This window comes from Rhinopithecus bieti, unplaced genomic scaffold (assembly GCF_001698545.2).
Source record: "Rhinopithecus bieti isolate Rb0 unplaced genomic scaffold, ASM169854v2 scaffold_2432, whole genome shotgun sequence".
NCBI lineage: Eukaryota > Metazoa > Chordata > Mammalia > Primates > Cercopithecidae > Rhinopithecus > Rhinopithecus bieti.
In genome coordinates this window covers 1,873,336-1,895,278 of record NW_016804136.1, presented here as the reverse complement: position 1 = coordinate 1,895,278, position 21,943 = coordinate 1,873,336, and positions in this window count along the sequence as shown.

The window sequence follows — 21,943 nt, the reverse complement described above, 5'->3', positions numbered from 1 at the left end:
ACCCACCCCCCCAACCAACAACCGTAGCAGTTCAGTGGTATGCTGATTAGCTTCTCTCCGTCTTACAACTAAGACATTCTTTTTATTATAAACAGTTTTCTTTTGTATCTTGACTTACTTTCTATGTAGCATCTGGTGTCATGAATCGTGACCCAGCCTTAATTTCACTGGGAGATTTGAAGGCGCTGAAGTGATGGTCGCAGAGTATCTTGGATCAGATTGAGGAGGTACCCAAAGGGAAGGAACCAGTGTTTCCTCAGTAGCCAGTCCTTCACAGAGAGACTCTTGCCAGTCCCTTTGGCATATTCACAGGCACTCCCGTCCTGTCCTGCTTGTCCTACGCAAGCAGCACTCCCTACTGAGTGTGCACTAGTAGATGCCGTTTCTTCCCTTCCCCTTCTCCCCACACCTGCACTGGGTCTGGATCAGAGCTGCCTCAGCTTACTTCCGGGAGGTCACTGGAGGCCAGTTCAGCCCATGGTTTGTGGCCAATGTCTGTACAAGGCTCCATGACTGGGGCTGAGCTAGACGTTCACATGAGGAGATGACCTCATCCATCTCATGCTCAATCCAGTTTTAGCTGAGCACTTGTCCCCTGCAGGGTGCTGTGGGGACACAGCATGAATAAGACCTGATTCCCACCATGAAGGGGCCCAGTCCTATATATGACACATTCAACTCATGACACCCAGAAAGCTCTGGGAACCCAGGGGAAGGATGAGATTTACTTGGCTCAGGCCAGCTGGGGAAGGTGTTTCAGCATTTGAGCTGGCCTCTTGGGTGGGTTCCCCAACGTTTCTCTGCTTTTAATTGTTCAAGTCTGGGAAAATCTCTTAGGAAGTTATATAGGTATCACATTTAGGAGGCAGCCACATCTGACATCTTAAGAAAAACCAACTAATAGTTTTAGTTAGCATGGAGATGCTAAAGACAGAAGCCCTTTAGGGATTAGGACTGAATCTAATAGGTTTGATTAATTCTGCTTCATTTGGTTGTATGAAGCATTAGTATGGCTTAAGTGAGGAATGGATTCGAATTCAGTATGATGCATGGATTTTTATGCAAAGGCAAAGGCAGTTGAAATAGTTCGCTGCTAAGTCAGGAGAAAATATTCTGCGTAATAGTCATTTACTTTCCCACACTAACTGTCCGTATGTGTTCTCTGCCCTCACACGCACAAAATAGTGACGAAGTCTTTCTTATTTAGCTCTCTCCAGAATTCTGCTCTCCATTTGTACCAGGTACTCTTGTGAGTCAGTTAACTGCCATTTCTCCAAACCTATCCATGAGGCATAGTTACAAATCCTGGAAATTTTCAGTATGGCCTAATGAGAACATCAGAGTTGGAGACAGAACAATACTTCCATCCTAACTATCCAGAAGCGTGCTTTCAGGCCATTGTGCTCTGAGATTCCCTTGTGCTCTGGCACCATTATGGTACATCTCTATGTCACATTAATTTGTTTTTTTGTTTTGTTTTGTTTTTTTGAGACGGAGTTTCCCTCTTGTTGCCCAGGCTGGAGTGCAGTGGCGTGATCTTGGCTCACTACAACCTTTGCCTTCTGGGGTCAAGCGATTCTCCTGCCTCAGCCTCCTGAGTAACTGGGACTACAGGCGCCCACCACCACACCTGGCTAATTTTTTGTATTTTTAGTAGAGACTGGCTTTCACCATGTTAGCCAGGATGATCTTGATCTCCTGACCTTGTGATCCACCCACCTCGGCCTCCCCAGGTGCTGGGATTACAGGTGTGAGCCACCACGCCCGGCCGGATTTGTAAGAAAAAGTTGTGTTCTTCCCTGAAGTCTCCCTCTGGCGTCATTCACAAACTACTCAAGGAAGAATCTGCTTTCCCAGTTGTATGTATAATTTAAGTCGTTTACTAGATAGAACTTTTGTTTAGGTTTAGGTGGCCAAGACATCTATATGTTTAAAAGGCAGAGTATGCATTTTCCTTTGCAAACAGTGTGAGCCAAAACTTTCTATGCTGAATGAGAATGCAGCATAAAGTCTCCACTTGCTGAAATTTAAAGACTCAACAAGACAAACCAAGAAGAGGGTCAGAGGAGCTCTAGGAACAGGCACAAGAGAGGGCAGGTGGAGGCAGGTGTGGGTATGAGGAGCTTCCCCCTGTCCAGCGGTGGCACAGGGACATCTGATGAGCCCTGCCCGAGGTTCTCGGTGCCTCCCTTGCATGAGTGGCCCACTGAAGGCAGGTGTGGAAGCCAAATGCCTACAAGCCGCGTGTCAGACCACAGCAGTGCAGTCACGTGCCACGCACTCAGGTTTGTAACAGCAACACCAGGGCCCTGTCTAGATCTACCCTGTGGGCGAGCCCGTTCTCCAGATGGGAGTATGGGAGTATACAGGGGTTTCTCCTCTATACCATTACCATCAATTTTTTTTTTTTTTTTTTTGAGACAGAGTCTTGCTCATGTTGCCCAGGCTGGAGTGCAGTGGCGCGATCTCGGCTCACTGCAAGCTCTGCCTCCTGGGTTCACGCCACTCTCCTGCTTCAGCCTCCCGAGTAGCTGGGACTACAGGCGCCCACCACCATGCCCGGCTAATTTTTTTGTATTTTTCGTAGAGACGGGGGTTTCACCGTGTTAGCCAGGATGGTCTCAATCTCCTGACCTCGTGATCCACTCGCCTTAGCCTCCCAAAGTGCTGGGATTACAGGTGTGAGCCACTGCGCCCGGCCCCGTCGATGTTCTTTATAGGCCCACATTCCTACCCACTAAACCAATTGAGTCAACAACCAGATGTCTAAAGCCATGGATATACGTGGTCACGGGGCCACATTTCTGCAGCTGGCTCAGTGGCAGGCTTGGGCCCTCTCAGTACTATCTAGGACTTTGTCTAGGTTCCTGTTTTTTTAAACTCCTGAACTGCCATTCTGATTAGACACAATTTTAATGAAATTTTTGGATGTAATAGTTGATAATCACCTTAAATATTTGCACAACCTCTTTATAATTAAAAACTCACTAAGCTTCACTTACTACTATCTATAGAATTAAAGATGTTCCATTGGATTCTAAGTATCAGATACTCCTGGATCTCAAAATGACCTTTTCTAAATAAGCACAAGATTTATTTTTGTCCTAGCACTGTTGATAACACTCTGAAATATATTGTTGAACTGGAATTGTTTATGCTTGCATTCCAAAACCAACTGAAACAGATATAAAAATGTGTAGTTTCACTTTAAATTCTAGGCCTATTCTATTCTATATTATATGAAGGAATTCTCTGTAACGCTGATATGTTGCTAATTTGTATACTTATAGGCACTTTAGAAAATGTTTAGACTGCAACATGCACTATAACATTAAACACAGTCGCATGAAGTAGCCTGTGGTTAACACTTGCACACTGACAGATGTGAAAGCTTTATAATTTGGACCCAGTAATATGCTCGTTGGAGCAAGGGTTGGGCTGTGTGGATGGATAAACTGCTTTCTTGGGTTTACATGGAACCCGGTACCACTCCTACTTTTGGAAAGTTGGTATAAAAGCTATTAGGTAGAAGCTTAATTCCATTAAATGTAGACTTTAGTTGTGTTCTCTAACCAAGATTTTAGAAGTTTCAAGTTTCAAATATGCTTATAACTTTTCCAAGAAATGACGATTACAGTGCTTTTGTGGTTACAACTCCTTGGTATATTAAAAAATAAGGGTTTACTGTCACATCTAGGTCTTTTTTCCAAAGCGATTTTTAAGATATGAAATAAGAATCTGAGGACAGCCCTGAAGAACAGTTGCTTTCCTGGGAGGGAAGACTTGTAGCTCAAGGGCATACAGCACAAAACCAAAAACAAAAGCACCAAGAGCAGAACAACACGATGTGGTTGTTTTCCTGAAATATTTTTTGGATTTGATCTGGGATTTGAGTCTATCTTGGGAGTGGTGGCTTTACTTCTTACCTCCACTTCTTGGTCTATTTGAACCATCACAAGTGTTTTGGGACCGCTAACAAACTCCCTTTATGCTAATTCTTGACTTGGGTAATAGGATGCACACATGGATAATTTATAAAGCTGTCCGTAGATCCAGCTCAGTTTGGTGGTACGGGTACTACTGGGCAGGAAAAAAGGCACAAGTTAAAATATTCATACAGTCAGCTCTTAATTATTCCTGCATCTTGTTTGCAAAATTTTATTGTCACGCTCTGGCTTTTTCACATGAGGAAAACAAAGTTTTAACAGTTTTCTCTTCTGTCCCCTTCTCCAGAGGAGGTGTGAACCAGAACTGAGGAGGCCAGTTGTATTTTAGGCTTTTCAGTAGTACGATTTTGTCTTCTCCCATTGAGGAGGAGGGAAGAAGGGAGAAGCCAGTGGGAGTTCTATGCACGTGATCAGTGCTGTAAGTTCCCGGATGTCAGTGTCTCTCACATCAAAACATAAACAGGGCACTTCTCAACATTCATTTTGGAATGATTCACCATTTAAACATTGTCACTGCTCTTCATCACTGTAGATAACTGAGAGTCAGCTATTGTAGGAAAAGGCCATGTTTCAGTTAGTGCTATGAATTCTTTTGTTGATTAAGGTTGAAGCAGTGTTCTCTTAGTAGCCTGAGCACTTCTCAAAGCGACCTGTCACTAGCGGCTTTAACACTGAGCTTCTATGTCGTCATGTCCACCTCACTTTTTAAGGCTGTTCATACCTGGCAATATTCACTTACTGTGCTATTTTTAAAACTATTTTAAAGTTTTAAGCACAATGTTGACTCTTCTGTAATTTCCTAAAATTATACCTTTTCCTACAGACAGCTCAACTTTCCTTGATATGTAACACTTTAGGAAAATACTGCCTTGTAAAATAAACGTGCTTTTTTTTCTTTTATACCAGAACAAATCTGCTATTTTGGAGTGTAGGGTAATGCCTCCCACCCGACCCCAAAACAGAAACTCACGTTTGCAAAGTGTGAAACATTTATGTACCAGCTCTTTCCAACGTGCTAGGAAATAGTGTGTGCCTATTACCACATTAAACCTTTACAAGACCTCATGAAATGCAGAGAAATTGTACCATCCACAGTATCTACTCATAGTCACCACTCACAGCTCCCAGAACTCTGGCTACATTGGGTTTATAGCAAATAAAACTTGATATCCCCCCACCAAATAGCATTTATTTCACACGCAGTTACAGCCTTTCCGTTCAGCTTACACATGCCATGTCAGGCAGTGTTGGCTGCAGTTCTAACTGAAGATCGGGCATCGACGGAGGCTGCTGCCCTGCAGAGCCTTGGAGTTACCTGGTCACCAACGCTCAGGAGCCAGGCCCCAGTGCGGCAAGTCCATACTCAGAAAAAAACAGCTTCAGGGGTTGGCTTCTATTGAACAACCTTCCTAGGAACTGCTAAATAAAGTCATTATTTATCAGTAATCAAATCCTTGTTAATACTGATTATAGCTCAATGGCTACCTTAAGCTTTCGATGTGTAATCTCCACAGCAACCGCGTGAGGGAGATTACAGCAGCCACATTTCACGGATCAGGAAAAGAGCTCAGGAAGTCCACGTCTTTGCCCAGCGTGGCACAGCTTGTACAGGAATGGCAGCCAGGGTCTGAACTCGGTCACTTTGGCTCTAGAGTCCTCACTCTTGGCCATTATCTGCTTTGCTCCATCCCCCTAACCCAGCAGACACCTTCCCACAGACTAGTGCCTCATTTATCCCAGTGTACGGTCCCTACCCAGTGGAGGAGAAACACTGACAGGCTTCAATCTTTGTCCCCTTTTTGTCCTCCATACAGTACCCCCCACCCCCCACCCCATGCCTTGTTTCTGCAAATATCTCTATGCTCTGATGAGGCCATTGCTTCTTCCATGTTTAATCACCTCTTGACTAGCATTCAAGACTAGTTCTACCTTCCCTAAAGCTAACTGATCTTTTCAAGTGATTCCTGCAGACAGCGCATCTCATCTGCGTGTGCACTCTACTGTTTTAACTCTACCTAATTGTATTGCCACGTCCTGGAAGGCATCTCATTGTCGCCTCTTACAAAGGCTGACTGCACACACTTTTATTCTGCAATAAACTTTAATTTAGCATCTCATCCTCATTACAATTCAATCACTGGGAATTGGTAAAGCCCTTAACCCTTATTGTCCCACCCCAGTTCTGTGCTGAAGGGAGGGAGTAAGAAGGATCTCGGGACTCGGCCTCGCTGCGGTAGAGTTTAGAGAGGGGCAGTTAGAGGTCAGATGGAATTCTTCAGGAATCGGATATATGGGAAATTTATGGAAATAAAGTAAAAAGCAAGGCAAAAGCAAATGGGCCAAGATTAATAGTGTTTTTGTTTTAAATTTTCTACTTTTCGAAAATGAAGATACATTACTTTTACAATCAGAAACAACCCAGTAAGTTCTTTTGAAGATGTCAAGTCCTAGGACAGTGAGTACCTGTGGAGCCCGATGTTGCTGCATCCGTGCATGGAAGTGAGTCGAGGCCGTGGCCATAGCTGCTCTTGGACCTGCTGGAAGAGACTAGCAGCTGGGCTGGGAGTGTGTGTCCTGAAGCCAATGGGCCTCCATGGAAGAGTGATCCCTTTCATGGCTGGAGAGTTCATGGGCCAGGTGGGTCGGAGAAAGGGGTAAGGCTTCTCCTCCTGTCTTCCTCAGTCCCCAGCCTGAAGCTGTGTGCGACTCAAGAGATAGGAGATGAGAAAGCTTGGGATCCGGGGGGACCATCCTGGCACTGTATGACACCTAGCTGGTCACCTGTTGTCAAACCCCAGATGATTTCTCCCAGGACAAAGATGATGACAAAATACACAGCATCGTGGATCAGCAGAACACCACAATGTGTGAACAGGGACCTGCAGTTTACGAAGCATTTTCCCAGATGGCAGCTTATCTGCTAGACCCATCAACTCTGTGTGGTGGACAGGGCAGGGATATTGGCGAGTTTCTTGCGAAGCAGCCAACAGTTAACTCTAAAGGTCACACAGCAGGAAGTGGCAAGGTCAGAGCCCCAGACTTCTGATTCCAAACCCAGCCTTGCTGCTCTGCCACTTGTCGAGCCCCTGCAGTCAAACCCTGCCCTGTTTTGCAACCTGTTTTCTCTTCGCCCCACAGCTGAGGCTGAGAGGGCATCCGTTGCATCGAGGGAAGTACAGCTCAACCCTCGGGTATTGCCTGAGGTTGCCCTTAGTGCCACATCACTGTGCGCCAGCCTGGCTTGACCTAGATCTGAGTCTGATCCGGAGAACAGGCACTAGCTCGTGCTCAAGCATGGCCGCTGGGCCTAAGAACTCATCTTGGGAATTGGCCTCGGGTTGGGTTTTTTTGCTTTTTTTTTTTTTTTTTTTTTTTTTTTTAGACGGAGTCTTGCTCTTTTGCCCAGGCTGCAGTGCAGTGGCACGATCTCGGCTCACCACAACCTGCAACTCTCGGGTTCAAGCGATTCTCCTGACTCAGCCTCCCAAGTAGCTGGGACTACAGGTGTGCACCACCACACCCAGTTAATTTTTGTGTTTTTAGTAGAGACAGGTTTCATTATGTTGGCCAGGCTGGTCTCGACCTCCTGACCTTGCGATCCACCTGCCTCGGCCTCCCAAAGTACTGGGATTACAGACGTGAGCCACCACGCCTGCCGGGTCGGCTTTTTAAGAAGCCACTTCTCCTGTCCCCCTCCCTACCTCCATCGTGATTGGGACCTTTGATACCGATTGCTTCCCTCACCTATTGCATGTCCTCAGTAGCATCTGCTTTGGACTCACCTCCCGGGCCAGTCTACTTCAGGTGACTGTGTAGATCCTGACTGATTACCCAGCCATGAGCCTCTCATATCTGCCTCAACCAGGGCTCTGTGCAGTAAACAAAAGAGTACGTTTCAGCCCTCGTGTTTAGAATCTGCCTGTGCGAATTGCAATACCAAAATTCACAGAGCAAATACAAGCACACCCGTTTATCTGCAGAAGGACCTGGAAAAGCCATCCTGGTCTATGAGCGTCACCACGCTAAGCAATCAGACAGGATTCCGGAGCTCTCAGGAAGAGCCGGGAGGCCATGCAGTGCCAGGAGGGGAGGTTCACCGGGGCCCAGGTGTGAGTTGCACAGGGGATTCACAGAGCCTGTTTTCCCTAAGAATCTAGAATGAGGCGATTCTAGCCTGATTTAGAGGCTGCCCTGATGTGGGGAGCACACCAGATATTTGGGCTTCCTGAGGAAACCAAATGAGGGTTCCTCGGGAAACTCAGATACCTGGATGAACATGGGGCACACAGTGGAGATCTCTGATGAGTCACCAGCAGGCCAGTGGAAGATCAGCCCGTCCAGCTAGAAGTCACTGAGGTCCCTTCACATCACTGGGGGGCCAAAGAGGTCAGTCCTATCCTGAAAGGATTTCTGCCTCCCCTTCCTCATTTCCAAGGGTCACAGGCAGTGAATTCCTAGAGCTATCCAGTGCCTTCTGAGTCAATCAGGGAGTCACCTAGGCCCACGTTATGCCACTTAGAGCGGGGCTGAGGGGTCACGGAGAGGCCAGCAGTGGTGAGTATAAAGGGAGGCAGTTACCTGGAAACCCCATCTCAGGTGGAGATGAGGCAGGGTGGTATGGGGGTGGGGGCTATTGGCATCCTGGAGGAGGATGGGCTGACTCATCTAGAGAGAAGAGGCTGGGCTGGGCACAGTGGCTCATGCCTGTAATCCCAGCATTTTGGGAGGCCGAGGCGGGTGGATCACGAGGTCAGGAGATCAAGACCATCCTGGCCAACATGGTGAAACCCCACCTCTACTAAAAACACAAAAATTAGCCAGGTATGGTGGCGTGCACATGTAGTCCCAACTACTCAGGAGACTGAGGCAGGAGAATTGCTTTAACCCAGGAAGCGGAGGTTGCAGTGAGCTGAGATCATGCCACTGTACTCCAGCCTGAGCGACAGAGTGAGACTCCGTCTTTGAAAGAAAAAAAAAAAAAGAGTCTGGGTTGGGCAAACCATCAGACCCCAAGTTTGCTAGAGGCTTGGATGTGGCCCCCAAGACTACTAGGACCCAATGCTGACCTTTGAGATGGTCAGCACAGGGATCTGAGGGAACAGATGTCAGGACTGGGGGACTACAGCTTCCCTCATAAGTGCCTCAAGGTGAGCCCAGTGTGGTGGCTCATCCCCATAATCTCAGAACTTTGGGAGGTTGAAGCAGGAGGATCACTTGAGCCTGGGAGCTTGAGACAAAGCCTGGGCAACAACGTGAGACCCCCTCCCTACAAAAATAAAAATAAACTAGCTAAGCGTCCACACCTGTAGTCCCAGCTACTTGAGAGGACGAGGTGGAAGGATCTCTTGAGCCTGGGAGGTGGAGGTTGCAGTGAGCCATGATTGCGCTGTTACACTCTAGTGTATGTGACAGAGTGAGACCTTGTCTCAAAGAAAAATCAAAACAAAACCTCAAATGTGAAGTTGAGGTCCCCTCAGAGCCCCAGGCCTGTTAGGCTGGACCCAACCCAGCCCCATCCAGCAGCTTAACAGCAGATCCTGCCAGACTCTACAGCCAGCTACCCCCCTGGCTGAGGCAGAAGGCAGATGACAGGCCCTGCACTTAGGGTCAAGCTCAGGAAAAGACTGAGTGTGTGAGTGCGTGTGGGCGCATGTGTACCATGTCCCATCTTGCCTATCCTGTTGCCCCCAGAGCCAGAGGCTTGTTCATTCATCAGGCATGTATGCATTCAACAAGGTACTAATGACATCTACCCCCTGACCCTGCAAAATCATTCCTAAGTTTATACCTGACAGAAATGGACACCTACATCCACCAAAAGACAGAAGCAAAAACGCTAACAGGCCAGTACTGGAAACAACCTGAATTCTCACTAACAACAGAACAGATGAACTATGGCGCAGCCAATCAGCGGGATGCTCTTCAGCAATGAGGATGAACAGAATGGATGAGTCACACAGACACACCACTGAGTGAAAGAAGCCACTTCCCAAGGGGAGCTTGATGTATCGCTCCATTGGTACCAAATTCCAAACAGGCGCAACCATCTATACTGGTAGTCAGGGTCGTGGTTCACCTGGGGGGTGTGGTGCGACGGAGGAATCCAGGGGACCTCTGGGTGCTGGTGACACCGGTGTGTTCACACTGCGAGTTAATCTACTGGTACACATATGGTTTGTGAACATTCTGTTCATCAAAAGTTTACTTGAAAAAGATGACTTAAAGGACAGCAACACAGACTCTGTCTCACCAAGTGCCTGGCATATGTTCGACACTCGGTAACTATTGACTGTGCCAGGGAAGACATAGGAGTGAGCCAGACATAGTCCTGCCCTCAGGAAGAGTGGAGATGGGAAAACTCGCTTCCTTGGCACAGGTGTGGTGTGTCCCTGGAACAGGTGGACAGGTGTCAAACTACCGTTTTCCTTAGGGAAAGCTTTAGAGAGGACCCAGGATGTGGTGTGAGGAGATTGGTGACAGAAAGATGGCCATGGATTGCCCTGAGAGAGGAGGCCCCTGGGATGGGGCCTTTGATCAGCTGGGGCCACCCACTGGGAGCTCAGACTCCCCCCCAACCCCCCAACCGGGGGCCTGGAGTCCGCCCCGCCTCCAGAAGATGGCACCGCAGGAGGCCTTTTCTGCAGCTCTGGGCAAGTCACAGACATCTGATTCTGGAGCTGCATCTTTGGAAAAACACTTTCAGCAAGCAGAGCTGAGTGGAAATACACTGCTTCTAGAAGGATCCCCAAAACTCTGAATGATTTATTCACTGCAGTGTTCATTGATGGAGGCCCCTGTGGGCTTTCTTTTTCCACAAGTAATATGTGACCTTTGTAAAGCATTTTCCCACACGTTGCTGGGACCTTTGCTGCAGATGAAACATCATTTTTATGGTCTGTATTTTTCAGAGGCCCAGTGCCTTGTTTGGCTCACACAGAGGCCATGATGGGGCTGTGCCTCGCTCTTCCTAACGGGCCACACTGCCCCTCCTGGAGAGCTGGGCGAGTTTCCATCCCCCTGATGGCAGGAAGAAGGGGCAGATGGAGGGGCACCAGGGGCCCTTCCAAGCACCGCCTCCTCCACGCCGCTGGCTAGGGTGTGAAGGCCAAGTTGCCCCACCCTCTCCCACAAACATGCCTCCTGCAGAGCTCCGTAGAATAAAGCAGGACAATCGTGAATCAGAGCAACATTAGTGCTGTAACTTCTGGGTTCCATAAAGTCAGAACTGACTGGGTACAGGATGGGCCTGTCATCTGCAGGTGACTCCCCACTGATGGGCTCAGCTCAGGCTGTGGCCTCTCCTTCCCTGTCTACCTTCTCAGGGGAGAGGACAGTGACACCTACTCCATGAAGCCCTTCCCCTGCTGATTGAGTCCTCCCTGCCCTGAGCCACCGTGTCAGCCCTGCCGATTCAGCCTCGCCTTCCTTATGCCCGGCCAGGTGCTGAGCAGGGCCTGTCTTCACTCTGGGCAGACTTCCCTGGGCACACAGCACTTGAGAATGTAGCTGCCCCTGGTGGCTGCAGAGCTCCCTGCTGGACACAGAATGCTTCCTGTCCTCTGCTTTCTGGAACACTCACCCCAGAGTCTCCCTCCCACTCCTTCCCAGCCCTTGGGGCCAAGACTGGTGTCTGTGTTTGGGTGGGAGAAGCTGGCACCCTGAACTCTTGAGGTCACCTGGATGGTAGAATTCACTGACTCCAACATTCTAAGCTGCTGCTCAATTTCTGCAGGGATCTGCTCTGATTTCTGTGGAGTGGTGACTTGCAAAGAACTTTTCTTTCTATTCCTTTGCTGGGTAAAGAAATGAAAGATTAAATCAAAAGCAAGATGGAAGAGTCCAAATTTTAAAAATAGAAAGGAAAAGTTTTACACAGGTTCAGGTCCCTCCGTGCCCTCAGCAGGCACACCCTCCATGTCACAATGTCTCACGCTGTGTTGTCTGTGCAGGGTATCACTTCTGTCCCCTCCAGAGGGGAGACCGTGTCCGACCTACTCCCTGCTTGTCCCCATTGCAAAGGACGGCATCCAGCGTATACTTAGCACTCAGGAGATTACTGACTAATAGGCCCTGACTGGGCCCGAATTCACCAGAGTGGCTGCGGATGCTGCAGTGAGCAGCCGGGAGCACCGGCCTCAGCGGGGAACACCGGCCTCCCCAACACACATTTTTTTTTTTTTTAAACAGAGTAGGGAGAGGCCAGTCATTTGCTCAAGGATTCCCCGGTCCTCACTCTGGGGATGTGACCACACCTGCATAACCCCAGGGGTCAGCTTCTTTTAGTATGTCACACACTTCAGGGGCTGGGAAAGCAGCTGCAAGAGGACACGCGAGACATGCGGCCCAGAAGAAGACCTCCAAGGTGGGCGTCCTCCCAGACAACCAGAACCCCCTGCAGGGCACCCTCCTCTGGCAGAATCAGCCCCTTCCCATTTGCGGGACCTTCTCAGCGCCTCTGACTCCCCCACACATAGCACAGATTACAAACTGGCCCCTGACAGTGCACTCTAGCGGGCCTCTCTCACAAGTTCTGCGGGCCTCATTTCAGGAAAAGCGGATTGTGGATTCCTGCTGCCCTTGGATGGCCCCTGCGCAGCCACACCTCTGAGTGGGCACTGAGCGAGCGTGGGGAGCTGCTCCCTGGGAATCTAGGGAGGAGCTTTTAAACACCCTTACACGCAGCCATTCTGTGGGAATACGTGCTTTCCCGTTAGGGCTTTTACTGTTCATTCCAGGTAAATTGGAAGTCGCACACCCCAAGCTCCAAATACAACTCATTAGCTGGCAGGTCTCTGAAGCCAGTTCCTTCTGAGGAAAATGGAGATAATAGCAGCTACCCTCCCAGGTGACCGGGGGAGAATAAAGTGGCTGCGCATAGTAGGTGTTTGTAGCTGGTAGCTTCATTATAGCCCTTCATGATAGCTTATAAAAGGGGTGTCCAGGCCATTTACACACAGGCCGGGTGGGGTGTGTAACCGAGCTGGACTGATAACCACAGTGATTCTCAACCCTAGTGGTTCAGAACCCTCGCCCCGGGCCCTGCCTAGAAACCCATCACGTTGAACAGAGCCTCGACGCACACCTAGAACCTGGCACACACAGGTCGCGGATGGGGCAGAAGCCTGGGCCAGCCATGGTGTCCAGATGCCACCCTGCCCACCATCCCTGCCATATGCCCCGGACCGAGAGCCACATAAGCCGGAAGCTCTGTCAGTGGCCCCAGGTCCTGAAGAAACCACATAGCCTGGCACCCCTCCTGCCAGGAAGGCTCTCTGAGGCCCTTTCCCCACCTCCACTCACCCTCCCTGGCTCAGTTCTTGATGAACTCCCTGGCTCAGTTAGACAGTCAGTCCACGTCACAGAGAAAAGGAACTTGGATGTACACCACCCATCATGCCCTTCAATAAACCCCAAACTTGAGAGACATGTGCAGACACCTATAAAAACATGTCTTAGTCTGTTTTGTCCTGCTATAACAAAGTAATTGAGACTGGCCAGCGCAGTGGTTCACGCCTGTAATCCCAGCACTTTGGGAGGCTGTGGTGGGTGGATCACCTGAGGTCAGAAGTTCGAGACCAGCCTGACCAACATGGCAAAACCCTGTCTCTACTAAAAATACAAAAATTATGCAGGCATGGTGGTGGGCGCCTGTAATTCCAGCTACTCAGGAGGCTGAGGCAGGAGAACTGCGTGAACCCAGGAGGTGGAGGTTGCAGTGAGCTGAGATCACACCACTGCACTCCAGCCTGGGTGACAGAGCAAGAACTGTCTCGAGAATATATATCTGAGACTAGGTGATTTATAAAGAACAGAAACTCGATTTCTCACAGTTCTGGAAGCTGGGAAGTCCATGATCAAGGTGCCAACAGGTTCAGTTGTCTGGTGAGAGTTATTCTCTGCTTCCAGGATGGCGCCTGGTTGCAGCATCCTCTGGAAGAGGGGATTACCACATCCTCACTGGCAGCAGGCAAGCCGGCTCAATGCTGTGTGCAGCCTCCTTTCCGAGGGCCTTATTACCATTCACGAGGGAGGTGCCTTCACACTCTCATCACCACTTAAAGCCTCCACCTGTTAACACACTGGCTATTAAGTTTCAACACCTGCATTCTGGAGGAGACACATTCAGACCATAGCAACATGAAAACCTGTGTTTGTTTATACCATCCGGAGGAAGGCAATGCTCCTAGTAAGAGGACCAGAGTTTTCATATATAAAAAACAAAACCTGGCTGGGTGCAGTGGCTCATGCCTGTAACCCCAGCACTTTGGGAGGCCAAGGCAGGTGGATCACCTGAGGTCAGGAGTTTGAGACCAGCCTGGCCAACATGGTGAAACCCTATCTCTACTAAAAATACAAAATTAGCTGGGTGTGCTGGTGGGTGCCTGTGATCCCAGCTACTCGAGAGGCTGAGGCAGGAGAATTGCTTGAACCCAGGAGGCGGAGGTTGCAGTGAGCCTTGGCACTCCAGCCTGGGCAATACAGTGAGACTTCATCTCAAAAAACAAAAAACCTCCCTTTGGATAATAAAATGTAAAAAAAGAAGCAGAATGGAAAGCGGAGGCTATGACAGATTACACCTGGTAAGAGTGAATCTTCACAAAGGTCCAAGCCCAGATTCTCTTCTAAAAGTGCCCAAAATAAATGAACAGAGTTATGTAGAGGTAGGTTCGGACAATACATCCCAACTCAACAAATGTATAACCTGAAAACAAAGGACCTCTAGGCCTTCTTTTTTATAAGAACTAAACTATAAAAATAAAAACAAGTGCTGCTAGAGCTATGGGAGCATTTCCTGCTGAATGTGTCCTTCCCCAGCCGGTAGGTGCCTAAAGGCAGGGCTGCGTATGGCTCCCTTTTGTGTTCACCGCAGCCAGCCCAGTGTCTTGCCCAAGGGAACGACTGAGCAATCCTGGGGGCTCAAAGGGAAGAAAAAGGTACAGGGGAGAATTCAGTGAAGCTGGAAATTGACAGTAACCATCTTCAGGTGTGATACAGACCCATCCATTTGAAACCACCTTTGCAAAAATTGTTAACAGTGAAAAAATTACGGCAGTGTAGAAGATCTCATCTGCCAATCCCCACTTTGCCTTTGGCCTTCAAGCTGCCCTTAATTATTCCTGTGCTTAGGCCAAGCTAACTTTGGAAGATACTTACTTTAGTTTAAATAATAGCCTTTCCGCAATACTTAACTGCCTTTGAACATTCAACTTGGTCTCTCGTTAGCTAATGAGAGATCACCAGGCTAGGAGGATAGAGGAGCCTGAATTCTGTCTGCTAAGGTGTCGATATAGACCATTGCCAGCCATTATTCCAGAGGCCACCAGATGGGCAACTTCCCCAATTACTCCTGCAGGTAACATCACAATTGTAGAGCCTAAGAATGGCCTTTTGAGATATCTTTTTGGGTTTTTTGCATGTCTAACAAAAAATGGCTCCATGTGGACCCGCCAGCTTCTCCTGTGGCCTCATCCAGAAGCCAGCCACTTGACTCAGCGTGGAGGGCTGTTTCCCACATCCCTATGATAGCACCCCCAACCAGTCATCAGCAAGCACCTGTTGGCTAGCTAGCCCCACCCCTTCCCGCAAACTACTTCAGAAAAACCCGAGCCTCCAGATGCGCAGGGAGAGTGATTTGAGTAATAGTAAAACTCCAGTCTCCTGTTCAGCTGGCTCTGGGTGAATTAAAGCCTTTATTGCAATTCCCCTGTCTTGATAAATCAGCTCTCTCTGGGAAAGGGGCAGGAAGAACCCACTGGGTGGTTACACATTCAAAGATTCTCTGTCAGGTGTACTGGTTCGTTCTTGCACTGCTATAAAACACCTGAGACTGGGGATTTATAAAGAAAAGAGGTTTAACTGGCTCATGAGTCTGCAGGCTGTACAGAAAGCATGACACCATCTACTCAGCTTCTGGGAAGGCCTCAGGAAACTTAACAATCAAGGTGGAGGATGAAGGCGGAGCCAGCACTTCACATGGCTGGAGCAGGAGGAAGACAGGTCGGGAGGTGCTACACACTTTTTTTTTTTTTTGAGATGGAGACTCGCTCTGTTGCCCAGGCTGGAGTGCAGTGGCACCATCATGGCCCACTGTAACCTTCCCCTCCCCGGTTCAAGTGATCCTCCTGCTTCAGCCTCCTGGGTAGCTGGGACTATAGGCGCACACTACCATGCACAGCTAATTTTTTTTTTTTTTTTTTTTTTTGAGACAGATTCTCCGTCTGTTCCCCAGGCTGGAGTACAATGGCACCATCTCAGCTCACTGCAACCTCTGCCTCCTGGGTTCATGTGATTCTCCTGCCTCAGCCTCCCGAGTCGCTGGGATCACAGGTGCCCGCAACCATGCCTGGCTGATTTTTGTATTTTTAGGAAAGATGCGGTTTCACCATGTTGGCCAGGCTAGTCTTGAACTCCTGACCTCAGGTGATCCCCCTTCCTTGGCCTCCCAAAATGCTGGGATTACAGGCATGAGCCACCGCACCCGGCCAGTGCTACACACTTTTAAGCAACCATATCTTGTGAAACTCACTCACTATACAGTACCAAGGGAGAGTGGGGGATGGTGTTAACCCATTCACAAGAGCTCCACCACTGGGATCCAATCACCTCCCACCAGTCCCCTCCTCTAACACTGTGGATTACAATTTGAGATGAGATTTGGGTGGGCACAGATCCAAACCATATCACCAGGTACAAAGGAGAAGCAAAGCTGTGATGGACTGCTGTTTTTTGGACAACTCAAATGCCCTCCCCTCTCCTATCAGTGAACTTATCCAGGGATCATCTTCTCCTCATCACAGGGGGCAGGAGGGGAGGAGAATGTTCAGACCAGTTACCTGCCTTCCCCAAATGGTAATATGAAGTCTTCCCAGATCCTCCTTATCACCCATCACAGCCAAGTGGTGGGCATGTGACCTAGAAACCCAGCTGGAGCTCCCTGGGGCTGGAGCAAGGCAGGTGGAGCTGCTTGTTCCCACATCCTGGGCCTGGCTCCTAGCCTGCTCTGTGATCCTCCAAGCTCCCAAGGCAGTATCAGCAGAGCCAGGTGCTATTGCTGATTCTAAAGATAGTTCCAGATAAGAGACTTTGCCCCCAAGGACCTGCTAGTAGAACATGCGCTAAGTGCCAGAAGATGGGACAGGGTCAGGCTTCCCGATGGCAAGAACGGGCTCAGCTCAGGCCTGCCACATCCCCAGGGCCTAGCACTGCCCAACACTCAAGCCTGTGTCTCATCTACCATCAGATGAGATGAGAGGGCTCTTCAAACCCAATCCAGAGTAGATTCTTAGGTAGGCATGACCCAAATGTAAAAATGCTGCAATGTACTCAATTGTGCTGTGACTTGAATGACAACTAAAGGAACTCTTGGGGACTGATAAAATAGGAAAGGGGCTGAGGAAGAATGATTTGTTGGTGTGTGCTGGTCCTGGTTTGAATAGAGGTCCTGATAACCCCATAAACGGCCTTGATTTATTTTTTAAATTGACAAGTACAATTTTACATATTTATGGCACACATCATGATGTTTTGATATCTGTACACATTGTGGGATGGCTACATCGAGCTATTTAAATGTATTACCTCATATACTTATATTTTTGTAGTAAAAACAAAATCTACTCCTTTTGCAATTTTCAAATATACAATATATTACTAACTGCAATCACCATAATACATGATAGATCTCAGCTTATTCCTCCTAAATGAAATCTTGTGTCCTTTGACCAACATCTCCCCAACCTCCCAGCCTCCAGTAACCACCATTTTACTCTTTGTTTCTGAGTTTGATGTTTTTACATTCCCTATATGTGACATCATGCAGCATTTATTTTTCTTTGGCTAGCTTATTTCACTTAACCTAATGTCCTCCAGCTTCATCCATGATGTCACAAATGACAGGATTTGCTGCTGCTGCTTTTTTTTTTTTGAGACGGAGTCTCACTCTGTCACCCAGGCTGGAGTGCAGTGGCGCGATCTTGGCTCAGTGCAAGCTCCACCTCCAGGGTTCATGCCATTTTCCTGCCTCAGTCTCCCAAGTAGCTGGGACTACAGGCACATGCCACCACACCTGGCTATTTTTAGTAGAGATAGGGTTTCACCGTGTTAGCCAGGATGGTCTCGATCTCCTGACCTTGTGATCTGCCCGCCTTGGCCTCCAAAAGTGCAATTTGCTTCTTTTTAAAGGCTGAGTAGTAGTCCTTTGTGGATATAGACCTCATTTTCCTCATCCATTCATCTGTTGGTGGTCACCGAGGCTGACTCCCTTTCTTCGGTATTTGCTGCTGCAGTGAACATGCAATGCAGACAGCTCTATGACATATTGATTTCATTTCCTTTGGATATATTCCCTGTCGTGAGATTGCTGGATCATATGGTAGTTCTATTTTTAATTTTTCAAGGAGCCTCCATACTCTTTTCCATAATGCCCATACTGATTTACACTCCTATCAACAGTGTACAGGGATTCCTTTTCGTATCCTCACCAACACTTACTCTCTTATCTTCTTGATAACAGGCATTCTGACAGGTGTGAGGTGGTATCTCATTGTGGTTTTGATTTACATTTCCCTGATTAGTGATGTTGAGCATTTTTTCCATACATCTGCTGGCCGTTTGTATGTCTTTTCTGAGAAATCTTTAGTCAGGTCCTTTGCACATTTTGAAAACTGAGTTATTTTCTTACTACCGAGTTCCTTAGATATTTTGGATATGAGCCCCTTATCAGATGTATGGTTTGCAAATATTTCCCCCCATTCCATAGGCTGTCTCTTCACACTGTTGTTTCCTTTATGGCACTGAAACTTTTTAGTTTGATGTAATCTTATTTGTATTTTTGCCTTTGTTGCCAATGCTACTTTTAGGATATTAAAAAAATCTTTGCTCAGACCAATGTCATGGAGTTTTTCACCTGTTTTCTTCTGATAGGTGTTTATTTTTTGAGACAGGGTCTCACTCTGTTGCCCAGGCTGGAGTGCAGTGACATGATCATGGTTCATTGCAGCCTCAACCTCTCAGGCTCAAACAATCCTCCCATCTCAGCCTCCCTAGTAGCTGGGACTATTGGTGCACACCATCACACACAGCTGAATTTTTTTGTATTACTTGTTGTTAGGAACAGCCCCCCGCAAAATCTGGCCATAAACTGGCCCCAAAACTGGCCATAAATAAAATCTCTGCTGCACTATGACATGTTCATGATGGCCATAATACCCACACTGGAAGGCTGTGGTTCCACCCAGGATGGAAAACCGCTTAAAGGCATTCTTAAGCCACAAACAACAGTATGAGCGATCTGTGCCTTAAGGACATGCTCCTGCTGCAGTTAACTGGCCCAACCTATTCCTTTATTTTGGCCCATCCCTTTATTTCCCATAAGGGATACTTTTAGTTAATCCCGTTTCCCATAAGGGATACTTTTAGTTAATTTAATATCTATAGAAACAATGCTAATGACTGGCTTGCTGTTAATAAATACATGAGTAAATCTGTGTTTGGGGCTCTCGGCTCTGAAAGCTGTGAGACCCTTGATTTTCCACTTCACACCTCTATATTTCTGTGTGTGTGCCTTTAATTCCTCTAGCACCGCTGGGTTAGGGTCTCCCCAACCAAGCTGGTCTTGGCAACTCATACAGACAGGGCTTCACCATTTTGCCCAGGATGGTCTCAAAGTCCTGGACTCAAGTGATCCACTTGCTTCGGCCTCCCAAAGTGCTGGGATTACAGATGTGAGCCACTGCACCTGGCCTCTTCTGGTAGTTTTATAGTTTCAGGTCTTACATTTAAAATTTGAATACAGTTTGGTTGATTTTTGTATGTGGTGTGAGATGAAGGTCTAATTTTATTCTTCTGTGTGTGGATATTCAGTTTTTCCAGCAACATTTATTGAAGATATTGTCATTTCCCCACTGTGTGTTCTTGGCATTTTTGTTGAAAATCAATTGACTGTAAATGCATGGATTTATTTCTGGGCTCTCCATCCTGTTCCATTGGTCTATGTCTGTTTTTGTGCCAGTACCATACTGATTTGTTATAGCTTTGTAGTTAGTTTTCAAATCAGGTAGTGTGATGCCTAGAGCTTTGTTTTCTTTTCCCCTAGGAAGCAAACAATTTTGTGTATTGCTACATAACAAATTACTCCCGAACTTTGTTGCTTAAAATAACAATAAACATGTATTATCTCATACAGCTTTCAGAATTCAGGAATTTGGGAACATCTTAGCTGAGTGATTCTGGCTCAGAACCTCTCTCATGAGATTCCAGTCAAGCTGTTACCTGGGGCACCAGTCACTTGGATGTTTGATTGGGACTGTAGGATCTGCTTCCAAGTGTACTTGTGGTTGTTGGCAAGAAGCTTCGGTTTTTCCCTTATGGGCCTGTACACTGGGTTGCTCACAAAATGGCAACTGGCTTCCTCCTGAGTGAGTTAAGAAGGGGAGGGAGGGAAAGAGAGAGGGGAAGTGGGGGGAAGGAGAGGGAGAGGGAGGTGGGGGAGGCAGAAAGAGATTGAGAGAGAGAGCGAGAGAGAGAGAGCAGAACACTAGCAGATGCACAACCCATATGAAAGTTGTAATGTCTTTTTAAAAAAAAATTTCAGCCGGGCGCGGTGGCTCAAGCCTGTAATCCCAGCACTTTGGGAGGCCGAGACGGGCGGATCACGAGGTCAGGAGATCAAGACCATCCTGGCTAACATGGTGAAACCCCGTCTCTACTAAAATACAAAAAACTAGCCGGGCGACCTGGCGGGCGCCTGTAGTCCCAGCTACTCAGGAGGCTGAGGCAGGAGAATGGTGTGAACCCGGGAGGCGGAGCTTGCAGTGAGCTGAGATCTGGCCACTGCACTCCAGCCTGGGCGACAGAGCGAGACTCCGTCTCAAAAAAAAAAAAAAAAAAAAATTCAATTGACATATAATTATACACATTGATGGAGTACTGTATTAATCTCTTCTCAAACTGCTATAAAGAACTATCTGAGACTGGGTAATTTATGAAGAAAATAGGTTTAATTGGCTCACAGTTCCACAGGCTGGGAGGCGTCAAGAAACTTACAATCATGGCAGAAGGGCTAAGGGGAAGCAGGCAACTTTCTTCACATGGTTGCAGGAGAGAGAGATCAAAGGGGAAGTGATACACACTTAAACAGATCTTGTGAGAACTCACACACTATCACAAGAACAGCGAGAAGGAAATCCACCCCCATGATCCAATTACCTCCCAACACTGGGGATTACAATTCAACATGAGATTTGAGTGGGGACACAGAGCCAAACCATATCATTCTGCTCCTGCCCCCTCCCAAATCTCATGTCCTTCTCACATTTCGAAACCAATCATGCTTTCCCAACAGTCCCCCAAAGTCTTAACTCATTCCAGCATTAACTCAGAAGTCCAAGTCCAAAGTCTCATTTGAGTCAAGGCAAGTCCCTTCTGCCTATGATCCTTTAAAATAAAAAACAAGTTAGTTACTTCCAAGATACAGCAGTAGTGCAGACATTAGGTAAATGCTCCCATCAAAAAGGAGAAATTGGCCAAAACAAAGGGGCTACAGGCCCCATGAAAGCCCAAAACCCAACAGGCAGTCATTAAATCTTAAAGCTCCAAAACAATCTCCTTTGACTCCATGTCTCATATCCAAGACACACTGATGCAAGGGGTGGGCTCTCATGGCCTTGGGCAGCTCCACCCCTGTGACTGCTTTTGTGGGCTGATATTGAGTACCTGTGGCTTATCCAGATGGTGTAAGCTGTTGGTGGATCTACCATTCTGGGGTCTGGAAGATGGTGGCCGCCTTCTCACAGCTCCAGTAGTCAGTACCCCAGTGGGGACTCTGTGTGGGGGCTCCAACCCCATATTTCCCCTCTGTACTGCCCTAGTAGAGGTTCTCCATGAGGGCCTCACCCCTGCAACAGACTTCTGCCTGGACATCCAGGTGTTTCCATATATCCTCTGAAATCTAGGTGGAGGGTCCTAAGCCTCAACTCTTGACTTCTGCACACCCACAG